Raw genomic sequence first — 15,268 nt, forward strand, 5'->3', positions numbered from 1 at the left:
ATCTAGAAACAGAAAAGTAAAAGAGCCACAAATGAGACTGATATAGGTGTGTTATAATAGTGATTTGAAATTTATGAAGAGTATTGCTTTCTGTGACATGTTTTTCTAAATGATGAGCAGCTCATAGTAAAGCTCCAAACAAAACAAAGTATAATCTATCTATGAGAGGTGTACATTTTCATAAAACAGTATAGCAAAACTGCAAAAAAAAAAAGGCTTTATATTTAAAACAAAGTTAAGCTCTGGGCTTGATGATTATGAGCTAGGTTTTTGCATTACTGCAAAGGAGATGTACAGGACATTTGAAGATTGTGCTCAATTAAGAACAATTTTTATTATGTGAGACTGTCGCTTTTGTTTCAAAACATCCAGCTTCCCCGGCCTTGCCTACATGACATTTCCCAGTCTTTCTGCTAACCGGAAACCACCCCAGATATTTCAAAAACAGCCTCTAGGGTATGGGGCAATGCCCATCAAAAGTCAGTGTTTGTGAGTTGCCTTGAGACAGAGTAGTTAGTATAAGAGAAAACAGACCTAGATCATGAAACCTAAAGTGCTTCCAGTGGGTATGCCTCTTTTATATTCTGAAGGCTCTATGGATCCACTCTGTTTGGCTCCCTCTCTACTCCCATTTTCTGTTATTGCTGACCTGGAGTTATTTCTCCAGTGTGCAGCGCTATACTCGCTACTCGGGAATACAGAAGTGGTTTAAACATGATGGTAGAGAAGTGCAGTTTAACATTTTAGGTAGTTCAGTATAGTTTTAGAAAGTACCAGGTAGGGTAAAGGAGAATAATGAGATTTCAGATTAAAAAATAAGTCATAAGACAGATCAGACAGATGATAGAAGACCTGGAATCTTCAGTTAGTGGGTTTTTTGAATAAAGAACTATACTGTGGTATGCTTTGTATGATAGGAATCTGTAGAATGTAGGGTTAGGAAGAACTCCAAGTCATTTGACAAAAGAACTAGTTAATGATTATTGAACTTTGTACAATGTCAATTTTTTGTTTGGGGAAGAATATGTTCAGACAGATTATAAAATTTGCGGTGTAGGTATGGCATCCATAAATAAGCACAGGACTCTAGGAAATAATAAATCCGCAAAACATGACAGTTCAAGTTGGATTAGACACCGTCTGGTGAGAGGATAGTTTTGAAAGAAGATGATCAAGTAAACATCCTCGTAAAAACTCATATTGAAAATGCAAGAGGAAGACATGAATACAGAAATAAGGAAGTGGGGAAACTCATGATATCAGAAGAACATTGTATGGTAGAGTGGCAGATCCATTTGCCCAGTGCTTCCAAGAGGACTCTCCTTGCCCCTCCCACTTGCCCGTATTTAGAGAAGCTGCTCCCCTGTCTCAGAAGGAAGACCAGTCCTTTGAACTTACAGATGCCAACCGGGAGGACCTCAGTTAATAGGTGTAGTAGATGTAGGAAAAAAACAAATTATCCCAGAAGTTTCGGGTGAGTAATGCAGGGTTTGCTCTTTTTTTTTTTTTTTAATACCTGCATATGTAGCATGAGGTTCATCTGCATTTTAGGAAAAAAATTAGGTTTATATTTAGGTATCCTTAACAAAGATCAGCTTCCTTAATTATTTGAACATAGCAACAAGGGCAGGGACTCTGAATAGGGCAAATTGAGAGGTTCCCAATGAGTGGGAGAGATTGTTTAGAGACTGAGGATGCTAAAGGCTATATATATAGCAACAGAGTAAAGGGACATTTTCCCAGAATGTTGGCACTGTTTTCTTTTCCTGTCTCACCACCCAACCTGCTACCCGAGCTCTTCTGCCTTTCACTGGTACTAGACTTAAGTAGGAAATAGCATCTGTGTTGGTGGTTAAAGGATTCAGCTAGCAGGAGGGGTCTGAAATGGTACAGAGAAAAGAAGTTAGGCATTTTAAGGCCAGCCTGGAAAGGAAGTCCTAGTTACTTGATGGGACTGAGGTTATTCCATGGACCTGCATCATATAAGTTGTGCAGATTTAAATCAATAAATGTGTGTCTGCACAATTAGTGTGTAATTATATGTAGGTGCTTTTCTCTAACTTAATATGTTAGTTATAACATGCAAAGTTTGTACATCCAGCAAAGTTGTGCATATCAAAATTTAAAAACTGCATGATATGCAGGGCTGATGTTTCTTATTCATAATCATTCAGTGATCTTATCCTTCTGTGACTTGAAACTGATTTCTGCCCATGAACTGAGGTTGACTAACACAAAGCCAGCCAACAAGAAAAGTAAAATATGGGTGAGACTATTCATCTGCTACTGACATAATCCCTAGGCCAACCAGCTTATCAGCTTAGTTATGAATTCTTTTAAGTTTAATGTTGTTGTTTTGTTCCATCATTTCTGTATCTAGGAATGGCATCTTCATTGTCATTACTGAGATTTAGATTTTTCAGAATGATGGTTTGAGCATCAGATAATTGTAAATAAAGAAGCTCCACTGAGTGGAATAAGGAGGAATCCACCCTAGCCGTGACTTTACCAGCTTGTCACCGGTTCAGAGGAGCAGAATGGTGATTGGCCTCAACGCTCTCCTCTAAGTCTTTCTTGTTATCTTAAGAAAATCTAGGACTTGTACTTACTGTGATTGAAGTCTGATATGCCTAAAATAAAGCACAGACTCTTACAACATTTCTTATTTCAAAATAACTGATAAAAAGATGAGCTGTTTCAGGGGCACCTAGGTGGCTCAGTTGGTTGAGCGTCTGCCTTCTGCCCAGGTCATGATCCCTGGAATTGAGCCTTGAGTCAGACTCCCTGCTCAGTGCAGAGCCTGCTTCTCCATCTGCTACTCCCCACTGCTCATGCTCATGCTTGCTCGCTCTCTCTCAAATAAATGAAATCTTAAAAAAAAAAAAAAAAAAAAAAAAAGTTGAGCTGTTTTCACAAATATGGGTATAAATAAGTTACTTCAAGCATTTACTGGGGCACCTGAGTGGCTCAGTGGTTGAGTGGCTGCCTTTGCCTCAGGTTGTGATCCCAGGATCCTGGGATTGAGTCCTGCATCAGGCTCCTCACAGGGAGCCTGCTTCTCCCTTTGCCTATGTCTCTCTGTGTCTGTGTCTTTCAGGAATAAATAAATAAAATCTAAAAAAAAAAAAAAAAAAAAAAAAACATTTAGCAGTTTTAACTCATTCCCTCCTTTCCACTTCCACCATAGTTACATCCTGTACTGGTAAAACACTAGCCGAGACACAGATAGGAAACAAAGGTGGGAAAAGAATGAGTTAAGGATTTCAGGTAGGCAGATTTTTTTTTTAAATATATATTCCTGTAGGTATAGTTCAGGACTCTATAACTTATATGTTCATTTGTAAGTTAAATGCAGTGCTGCATTTAACTACATAATATGCCAGAGCTTTTTAACAAATCTGAAATTTTCCTCAAAAGCAGTTGTTTTCCTTGCTTCTCAGTGCTGTTTTGAGAAACACTACAATCTGTGACAACAGAAAATGGGGAGGGGAGATGACATTATAAATGTCTCATAATTTTTATTTTTGGGTTTTTATCTTTTTATCATCTTTATAAAACGAGAATGGTGGCTTTTATATTAATGTTTTCTAAAGTTTTTAAAATACTACATTTTTTCACTATCAGCTCTGAAAATGTATTTCAGAAGAGAAGAGATCAAGGTTGTCAGAGACAAGCCCCATTCAACTCCAAACCAGGAAGTCATTTTATTTCTTTGGATGTGGCTTTTCCTCTGTAAAATGGGAAGCCTAGATGAGCAGGTCTCTGAGGTCCTTTGCAGCTCCACCAGTCTCGATGAGTATATGTTCCACATGTGGGAGAGGTGATGGGAAAAGGAGAACAAAAAAACAAAGATGAAAAAGCAAACAGAAAAAGAAGAGGAGAGAATCAAAAATGGTTGTTGGTTAGAAGCTGCAAAAGGAGGGTTGAAGAACTCTAGAGGAGGTTATATAAATGAAAGTAAAAAGTAGACCTACTGAAAATGTGATAGCAGAGAACAAATTCTTAGTAGGAGGAAGAGAGAAGAAAGCTAGTATTGCAACACAGAGAGTAGGCAAGCTGAACACCTGGGGCCTTCTGTATGACATTTGTATGTGAAGATTTTGAGTCTTCTAAATAAATTCTTTTAATTTAACATGCCAGTCTTTTTTTAAAAAAGCCTGCTGGTTCACAAGCTACATTACTGCAATTTACCTAATTAATTTTCCTACTTGGGGCCCCTTTTCTCTACAACATATTTTCCTCTGTTACTGTTTATTGGCAGAAATAACAGGAACTTTTCAGTTCCTGGCATTGCATGTCCAGGCTCCTACTTCTGGTCCTTCATACCAATCCTGTGTTACGTTTGTCAGACCAGTCTCCTTACTGCCTGCTCACTTTCTACCATGGATAACTGTGTGTTTAGCCTGCTTGCCTAAGCCTTACCTTCTCTTGGGGCCAGCTGAAGTACTCTTGCCCTTAGATGAATTCCTCCATCTCTCAACTGTTCCAACCTTAGAGTCTTAACTGTATGAATATTACACTATGATGTATTGCCTTAAGTTTTATAGATTATATGTTGGAATAAATTATACTGCAAGTCCTCGCAAGAGGGGACTTTGTTTAGATGTTGGAATAAATTATACTGCAAGTCCTCGCAAGAGGGGACTTTATCTCTTTCTACTCTTATATCTTCTTCGGCATTAGGTATAAATTTTCACCCTGAGTAAAATCTCAGAGTGAAAAACAGTGGCTGATCAGTGATATTTCAGATGTTGCTACAGTTCAGCTTTTCATTTTTCTGTCTGTAGATGGAGATAATGTTCAGACTTTTTTACAGAGAACTTCTTTCCTAAGTCTTCTAAAATGTAATTAGATTTCATTCAGTCACAGCATTTTTCTTGGTTATTTCTGATATTTTTTATTTTACATTCACATCATTATTTATAGTTGCACAAAAATAAAGTATATTTTCTTTAGTCAACAACTTTTTAAAAAATATTTTTATCTGCCATTGTCTATTTTGTTTTGTTTTCTTAAGATTTTATTTATTTATTCATGAGAGAGAGAGAGAGAAAGAGGCAGAGGGAGAAGCAGGCTCCATGCAGGGAGCCCGACGTGGGACTCAATACCAGGTCTCCAGGATCAGGCCCTGGGCTGAAGGTGGCGCTAAACCGCTGAGCCACCCTAGCTGCCCCATTGTTCTGTTTTTTTTAATTCTACTATCTTTGTTTTAGTTATACCTATTTAACTCTTTTAACTGTGCCTTGTATAGTTCCATCTCAGTTTTTTAAACTTGTTGTTGTATAAACTTCTAGCTTTCTGTAGCTATATAGAAATCAGTGTCCCAGTTCAGGGATAGAATCACCAGAGTATATATTAAAATTTTTAATTTTGTATTTTAAAGCAGGGGGTGTTCAAAACATAAATACTTTGTTTTCCTACTGTGGCATCTTGTACACTCTGTTCATGGCTAATATTAATGATAGACTTTTATTGTATTTTAGATTTGTTTCACTTCTAGCATGTTGAGGAGCAGACATCATTTTGCCTTTTTGCCTTTGTAGTCTTTTGTTTAGGTTTAATACCACTAATTTAAGAAGAACATAAAAATCACATATAAAAGATGATAATACTGTTAATCTGTTGAGTTTCTGCTAATTGGGGGGGAATCCAGTGAATATGGTATGTTTTCCTGCCCTCACAGAGCTTGTGTTCTCATGTGGGAAGAGAAGCAAAATAACTAATTAGAAGGAAATATGGTATAGTAATGATAGAATATAGGGAAGACATTTCACTCCTGCAATTTGCCTGGCACTATGTTTGGACAATTTAGATATACCTTATTTCATCTTTTACAACTCTGAATCACAGTAAGAAAACCAAGAGTCAAAAAACAAAACAAAAAACCAAAAAACACCAAGAGTCAGAAAAATATAAGTACCTTGTCCCCAGATGCTGTGCCCCAGAACTGTATTCTCAAACTCTTGTGTGATGAACGTCCAGCTTTTTTTTCTTTGTCATTTCCATTCTGTGGCAGACTGATAGTTTTGTAGAATAAAAATAATTATTGAATTATTAGAAAAATGAAACTTAAAAAAGATCTGTAAAATAAAAGTGTAATTCTGGTACAAGTTTCCTAAATAACTCACAGTTTCTGTACTGTCTTGTCACAAACTCGTAAACGGTTTGCACACTGGGATTGGGACCACATTTTTTTTTTAAGATTTTATTTATTTAGTCATGAGAGAGAGAAAGAGAGAGGCAGAGACACAGGCAGAGGGAGAAGCAGGCTCCATGCAGGGAGCCCGATGTGGGACTCGATCCCAGGTCTCCAAGATCACGCCCTTAGGCCAAAGGTAGGCACTAAACTGCTGAGCCACCCAGGGATCCCCAGGACCACATTTTGATTGGTGCTGATCTAGAGGGCTCTCTGGAAGCCTCCAGGGAATCTTGTTTATATCCCAATCTGATTCTCCCTGTTAGAAAACAGGAGCTTTGCAACATCTCTGCAGTGATTATTTATATGAATAGCAGGTTGGGAAGGAAGTAGTCTGTTACAAGTATCCATTTGCACTGGAAGGTTCTGAATTAAGCAGTATCTTATTGCTAACCTAGAGAAACAATGGCAGAGCAGGATAAATTCATCTGATTACAAAAGCATGTGTTCAGGACATATACCATATCTCAGGTTTTCATGCTTTTACTATATATATACACTGAAGATCTCTTTCTTAGCAGTTACAATAACAGAAAAATATGAAGGTAGTATCTCTTTTACTAAAGTAAGAATTCCACGTACTTTGAATTCCTTTCTGTGTAATAATTGCCAAGAACAGTGTCTTGCCCTAACAATTAATTGTGAATGAGTGAGGTATGTTTGCATGCAGTGTTAGGATAATGTGACTAAGAATACTACAGGCATTGACCTCAAAATTCCATATGCCACTCATAACTGTGACTTTAATAAGTTATTTGACTTATGTAAGCCTATTCACGTGTCTGTAAAGAAAATTATAATTACCTATTCTTCAGGTCCTCCTAGATTTCAAATGAGAACTGTATGTAAAACCTTTAGTAAATAGTAAATTCTTAAAAAACACTAGTTGTTTTTACTAGTAGGTGGATAATGTTCTGATGATGTACTGTATTTACAAATGGCATCAGCAAATACATGAAAACTTTAATGGAAATTATCCTAAACTACTCAGTTATGTATTTACTTAAGATGAATCTATTCAAAAATAGGCATTATTTATATTATTACTATTAGATATAGAGGTCCTACATATGCAGTTGGAGTCCCAAGAAAGAGAATAGAAAGAAAATATAGAAGAAAAGATTTGAGGAAATAATGACTGTAGATTTTCTAAATTGGATCCAGCAAGTTCAGAGAACCCCAAGTAAAATAAATACAAAGAAACCACACCTGAGAACATGATAAACCAGTGAAGTTCAATGATGGAAGAGAATGTGGACATAAAAAGAGCCTCTTGGCAAGCAATACATTATATACAAGGTAACAGTGCATGGAAGGGTGATTGACTTCTCATTTTTTAAAAAAGATGATGACAAAAAGATAATGGAATTGATGTATTTAAAGTACTGAAAGAAAAAAAACTCCTTGTCAATTCAGAATTCTATATAGATCAAAGCTATCCTTCAAAAAATGAAGGTAAAATAAAAGACGTTTTCAGGCAAATGAATTCATTGCTAGCAAATCTGTTCTAAAGAACAGCAGAAACAAAGATTTTTAGAATGAAGGAAATGATACCATATGGCAACTTGGATTTATAGGAAGGAGTGAAGTACACCGGATATAGTATGTAGGTAGATATACTTTTTTAAAAACTATATATTTGCTTTTTTTCCTTAATTTCTTTAAAAGATATATGCCTACTTCAGTAAAAATTATTGTAACTAAATACATGTATTTGTAGACCCAAAAGAAGGCAGAAAAGGGAAGAGAAGGTAACAAAAACAGATGTGATTAATATGAAAAAATTAGCAAATTTTAGGCCTAATACAGTTATATCAATAGGTATTATAAATGTAAATAGACTAATGCTCTAAAAATAGAGATTTTCAGGCTAGATTAAAATAGCAAGCTATAACTTTATCCTGTTTACAAGAGATACCTTTTATGTACAGAAACACAGATATTTTGAAGAGAGAAAAAAAACTCAATGCAAATACTAACAAAATTTCAAGTGAACGTACTAATATTAGACAAAGTAAAACTTTAAGAAAATGTGTTAGTGGAGGTAAAATGAGACATTAGCAATAAAGAATTCAATTCATCAACAACATATTATAGTTGTAGATGTGCACATAATAACAGTTTTGAGTTATATGAAACAAAAATTGATAGAAATAAAAATACAGAAAAATTCATAATCATAGTCTGAGATGTTAACACTCCTCCAGTTATAGTTAGAATAAATAGTTTAAAAACAGTAAAGTTAATAAAGACTAGCCAAACATTGGCAAGAATGTGGAAAAACAAGAGTTTTCATACATTGCTTGGTGAAAATGATAAATGTTATAACCACTTTGGGAAAAGATTTGGCAGATTTTTATGAAGTTAAATATACACCTACCTTTTTACCCAGCAATTCCTCCTTGGTGTTTATCCAAGAGAAATGAATACCTATGTCCAGAAAAAAGAGTTGTTCAAGAGAGCTCATAGGACCTTTATTCATAATAGCCCAAAGCTAGAAACATCCCAGATGTCTACCGACAGAGGACTTGATAAATGAATTGTGCTGTACTGAGATCTAAAAAGCTAGTACTGATACATTCTACAACAGGGTTGAATCTTTTTTTAAAATTTAAATTCTGTTTGCCAACATATAGTATAACACCCAGTGCCCATCTCATCAAGTGCCCTCCTTAGTGCCCTTTACCCCGTTACCCCATCCCCCCACCCACCTCCCCTAACATGGATGAATCTTAAAGGACTTTTTTAGAAAAGGCTGAATTTAGGACTGGATCAGGGAAGGTACTAGATGAAGCTGGGCTTTCAGCTTGTGCCAGAAAGTAAAATGTTCATATGATCATGAGGACATGTCAAAAGGATCCAGAAGCTAGTTGGAAAGGATTTTCACTTGTCCATGCCAGGGACAATTTGAACATCAAAATAAGAAAGATATTAATAGATGCAACCTCATTGAATAAAATAAAAATCAGTGGGTCTGTACTGAAACATACAGTGAAATATTTGAATGAATGAGTGAACATAATGGAAAAATAGAGAAGGCCCTTTATAATAGAATTCTGATAGATATAGAAATAATGATAAAGGTAGAAATCAGTATTGGAGTTTATAACTAATGCGTGGGAAAGTGGTTGAAGAGTAGGTATTTACTTTAGTCTCTAATATCTTCCTTCAAATTGCTTATTAATTTTAAAGGGGAAATACTAAGTTTGATGGAGAAACCTGTCTGACACCACTTTAACCAAGTCATCAGACATAACAACCATTATTGGGACCAACCAATACCATATATGCCTTCTAATAAGATGAAATGAGAAAGATAAACATTACTTCAGTGTTAATCCTGCTAAAAAGGCATAACCTGAACCTTATCGTGAGGAAACATCAGGCGCATCCTAAAAAATAGATGTTTTACAGCTAGGCTGGTTTTTTCTTTTTTTAATGTCAAGGTCAAGAAACTAACAAAGGCTGTTCCAGATTAAAGACTAAAAGGACATGACACTAAATAATGCAAGCTTCTTAAATTCTATAAAGCCAGGCGAGAAACAGTTGCTGGGGACATTATTGGTACAATTGACAGAATTTGTTGGGACTGTGGATTAAAGAGTATTCTTGAATAAGTTTTAAGTTTCCTGATTTTAATAACCATTGTGTATGGTATTGTCCTTGATCTTAGAAATTGCATAAAGAAAAGGTAGGGGGTACCTAACATCCAACTTACTCCTAAATGGTACAGAAAAGGAATGCATATCTATAGACAAGCAGTTTGCATATTAATATATGCATACATATGTGTATATTAATAAGTTGATAAAAATGTAAACAGCTGGGGAATATAAGTGAAAGAAATATGGGAGAATCTTGTAGTATTTGTAAAACTTTGTTCTAAGCTTGATAAAACTATATAAAATAAAAAGTTATTTCACAGAACTATATATGTGTATATATATATATTTTATATATATATAAATGTGTGTGTATATATATATGTAAATGTGTGTCTATATATATTTTTTATATATATCTATATATAAATATATAACATTTTATATATTTTTAAAATGTTGAGTAAATCTCCATTAGGAAATACATGGAATTTGTTACTATACTTTTTTGTATAGTATTTGTATTTGAGTATTTGAGTCATGGTGGTAGTAAATTTGTTGAATATGTATTTTTTCAAGTATTTCTCACTATATTATCTTTAGTGTTCTGGGAGCTTAATAGAGCCCTTGTTTATATACAATATTTGGGAGAATTGAGAGCCTAGGTATATAAAAGTATTATCTGTGATGTTATCACCAAGTTAGAGATAATTCCTTTCATCTGTATCATTAAGTGCTTTGAAATGTTATGAAAACTATGGATTCTCTCCCATGCATTTTATGTATTATATTTTTGCATATAATTCAGGTTTCACAGATACCCTCAAGCCTAGCCACTGATCCTTCTTTGCAAGTCTAAGTCAAACTGTGTACTCAAATGTAATATTCACATTTATTCATTAGCAAAAATGTTTTACTCCAGCTTAGTGTTTTTCATAGTATGCTTCCAAAACAACCACCTCCAGAATCATTCGGGGTATTTGATTTTATAAAACATGGATTCCAGAATCTGCTATCCTTTCTTTCATCATCAAGTATTTGTTAAGCTCTGCTATATATCAGGCATGGTTCTAAGCATAAGTCATGCAGCAGCGAATAAAATCCCTGCCCTCGTGGGAATCATATTTCCCTGGTAGAGACAGACAGTATACAAATTAATAAATAAAATATGTAGTATGTCAGATGACAAGTACCATGACAAAACTGAAGGTAGGGATAGGAAGGTTCATTTCCGTAAAGTGGTTGGGGATGGCTTCGCTGAGAAGTAACATTTTAGCAATGCCTTGAAGAAGGTAAGGGAATGAAATGTAAAGATATTCAGAAAGAGGCAAGAGAAAATGCAAACCTTTTGAGATAGTAAAGAGGTTCTGTTCAAGTTTAAGAAGTATCAATGAAGATAATGTATAATGTAGCTGAATCTGGAGTGAGAGAAGAGATTGATAGCAGGTAAGGGTAAGGAAGAAGAGTTCAACCAGAATTGATGGGATTTAAATGCTGTTTTTAAAATGTTTCATAAATAAGTATTTCTTCCATTCTAATGATCAAGGATGGAAGTAGAGAGACCCATTAGTTCATTTTTAAATAATCAAAGTGAGAAGTAATTCTGGCTCAGAAAAAGAATTTGCAGTAGAAGAGGTGGTGAGAAGTGGTTGGACTCTGAATATATTTTGAATGGACAGCTCTCAGACTTTAAAAGATTCGTTGGTAGATTGTAAGAGAAATAGAGGACTCAAAATGACTCCAGTGGTTTGGGCTTGAACAACTAAACAATGAAGCTGCCATTTACTGACATATGGAGGAACAAATTTAATGGGAGAACATCAGAAGTTGGTGTTGAACTTTGATTGCTTTGAATTATGAGATGTACAAATGAAATATTGAGGTGAGTTGGAAGTTCACAAGAGAACTGAGCAGAAGATACGAATTGGGAGTTGGCAGCAGAAGGTGATATTTAAAGCCATTAGACTGGATGGTATCACCCAGGTGAAGTGTCAGAAGAGAAGACTGGAAGTCCAAGAACTGAAGCCTGTGGCATTCCCCACCCTGTCGATAGGAAGAATCAGGAACACCCACGCAAGGCAAAATCACAAGATCTTGTTACTCGGAAAGCAAGTAAAAGGACCTTGCAAGGAGGAGCAAGTGCTCAACTTTTCATGCTGATAAAGTCAAGTCAGATGACCTCTAAGCTTTGGATTTTGCAAGAAAGAAATAATCTGCAACCTGACAGAAGCAATTATGTTTATTGGGGATAAATACTTGACTAGGTAGGTTCAAGACAAAATCCAAGGGCAGCACAAGTGGCTCAACGGTTTAGCACCGCCTTGAGCCCGGGGCCTGATCATGGAGTCCCGGGATCAAGTCCCATGTCAGGCTCCCTGCATGGAGCCTGCTTCTCCCTCTGCCTGTGTCTCTGCCTCTCTCTCTCTCTCTCTCTCTCTCTCTCTCTCTGTCTCTCTCTGTTTCTCTCTGTCTCTCATGAATAAATAAATAAAATATTAAAAAAAAAGACAAAATCTAAGAGGAAGTATTGGAGCATTCTGTTTCAAAGTGGCTTTTTGGCATGACAATAGAAAATGGTTTGATTTTCTATAGTTTGATTTTTCTATAGATTTTTGTATAATTTAGATTTCCTATAGTTTGTGCTAAGAATTTGTTTTATTATTATTTCCTCCCTTGATTTTTATATGCACCAGGTTTGAGAACCCCTGGTGTAGCCTGTGGTTGGTGTTTGCTAACCAATCCTTCTTCAGTGTAACAAGTACAAACAATTTAAGACGAATGAAAATTCTTAGCACTGCTGACTCTAGTGGCCAAAATGTGCAGTTGTCAGTGATTCTCATAAATCCAGTTACAAAACAGGAACTTGGAGGCCAGAGACAAAAGTAAAAGTTCCTTTTGTAATTCCTGTTTCCCAGAAAGGATGTCTAATCAGCCAAAAGGAGTTAAAAGATCTTAAAAATATTGACATCTTGAAAATTTCCTCTTAAAATATTGTTGGATATCAAGCATCCTTTATTTTAAAGATTCAAGGCCAAAATTAAAAAGCGAATTAATTTTGAGTTACAACTGCCAAAATTTTCTGTGAAGTTTTATAAGCTCCAGTTTGCAGGGGTGTCTTGAAAATAGCGCAGAATAAAAAATAAACTGTTGTATTGATTTATCTGCTCAGAAGAAATTTTGTAAAATGTATTTACTAAAATGAAGCCATCTCAGGTTAGATTCATGTTTTTAAGCTTCACATACTAATGAAGGAACCCAATGTGGTTTAAACATCTTTACACTATTTTTTATTATGAAATTAGGAATGAAGGAACTTCCTAAAGTGACCGCAATACAACTTAACCCAACTTAGTCTTTAGACAGTGTTAAATTATTTCAGGCCAAGAATAATCTGTTATTCATTTTCTTTCAAAAGGGTCCTCTTTATGTATACCACATTATAACCCATATTAATATGTATTAAATATTTAAACCAGTTTTAAACCAGTTTTCCCTTAATTCATATATTCCCATCTAAGTTGCAAAATGTAATATGCTAATTGTAGCTTATTGAGGCAGCCCTGAATTGAGTGGATAGCTTCACTGCAAAATAGTGTGACTTTGGATAAGTCATTTACTTTTGTACTGCCATTTCCTCATATTTCTAATAATGGGATTGTAGAATCATAAAGAGAGAAAGGTGAAGAAAATATTATAGACTTCAGGTAGTACAGATGCCACATTTAGTGATGGAAATTATTACCTAGCTTTCACTTTGGACTCCAAAGCTCAGACCTACCTTGTTCATCCCCAGCACTTCGCATCTGTAACTGACTTGAATAAATGATTAATTGACTTGATGGTAGTCAAGGAGGTTGATAAGGGAGTAAACATTTGAACCAAGCTTAAGACTTTTGTCAGAAGAGGAAGACTAGCATGAGAAAAGACTGCAGATGAGGACAGAATCTCATCTACGTAGTAGGAAGTAGAGTAGTTTAAAGCAGAATCCACAATGTGGGAGGCCTTGAATGCCAGGCTAAACTGTATTTAACATTGACCCAGTCTTTTAACGTCTCAGAGCCTTGGAGTAAAATGTGACGTGCCTCAATGTCAAGGTTATTGTCAGGACCAAATAAGAGAAAAATGTCTAAGTGCTTCATAACTTATAGGGAGATATAAAGATGTTGGTCCACAAGTATTAAAACAAGTTCAATACTTTCTACCTACTATATTTTTATAGCAATATTCTTTTGTATTTTAGATGTATATCCATAACAAGATGATCAGCTCTCTAAGGGCAGAAGTCAGTGTATTGACTGACTTCTCCCCTATTGACTGTGTGAAGGTCCTGATAGCCATTATTTCAGAAGCCTAAAAAATGTTGAGGTTTTATGTGTCTTAGGTTTTTCCCCAAAACAGGGAAACTTTAAATCACTGGAAATTTGAAGTAAATTGCCTTCATTAGTAAGTGGCTTTCCTAGTATTTAATGATACTGAAACATAATTCATATTTAAAATTGTATATGAATCAGCATTGATTGAACCTCTCCCCTCCTCCCAAGTTTACAGTATCTGCTAGAACAGGATGCATAAATTTATTTGGAGATGAGATAGATGTTTAGTAGCCAAACATAGGAAAGAAAGCAGAAGAACAGAGTGTCACAAAAACCAGAAATATATGGGATGCCTGGGTGGCTCAGCGGTTGAGCATCTGCCTTTGGCTCAGGGAGTGATCCCAGAATCCCAGGATCAATTGGGCTCCCTGCATGGAGCCTGCTTTTCTCTCTGCCTGTGTCTCTGCCTCTCTGTCTCTGTTTCTCAGGAATAAATAAATTAAATCTTTAAAAAAAATAAGAATAGAGAATATTTCACAAAGTTTGAAATGGTCCAGTGTTTTGTATGCTGCTGAGACGTTTGGGTAAGATGATGCCTCCAAGTGTCTGTTGGATTTACCAGTGTGGAGAGAGCTGTTGGTGACAGTGAGTGCATTCCTTCCTAAGTGAACTGTGAGCTGGCACATTTGGGCTCACTGCCACTAAAAGGCATGGCATATTCATATTCTCTGACCTTTTATGTGATGAAAATAACCAAACAGAAAAGAAAGAAACTTTTTTCTCTCTAGAGTGAATTAACTGGTGAAGAAGTGAAAACATTAAATGTAGATGCTTTTTTTGAAAAGCATCTTGGTGTAGTAGAATAAATTAAAATCATACCTGGAAGAAAATGGAAATCAATGTAGAAAAGTTGTTTTTAGTGGAATACAGAAGAGCTTGTTTGATATGAAAAGGGAAATTAAATATGATACAAAGTAGGTAATTTGGGGGTTACTTCTTTTAGGTTCCTATATACTTATTTGTAGTAGTATATAGATAATTTTGTGTAAAATACTCCACTAAGTATCTGCTGTATTCTTTGTCAGTTGGTCTTTGCAAAGGTACATTACAGTTGTTTTCAACATAGTGAAAAGTGTGTTATTTCAAACTGTAATGTG

At 35.5% G+C, this 15,268-nt stretch overlaps 1 protein-coding gene across 1 annotated transcript in view; it reads left to right on the forward strand.

The window, feature by feature from the left end:
• VTA1 (vesicle trafficking 1) overlaps positions 1-15,268 on the forward strand; it is a 65,550-nt gene that overhangs the window by 25,121 nt on the left and 25,161 nt on the right. The gene's annotated exons all lie outside the window — the stretch shown is intronic.

This window comes from Nyctereutes procyonoides, unplaced genomic scaffold (assembly GCF_905146905.1).
Source record: "Nyctereutes procyonoides isolate TBG_1078 unplaced genomic scaffold, NYPRO_anot_genome, whole genome shotgun sequence".
NCBI lineage: Eukaryota > Metazoa > Chordata > Mammalia > Carnivora > Canidae > Nyctereutes > Nyctereutes procyonoides.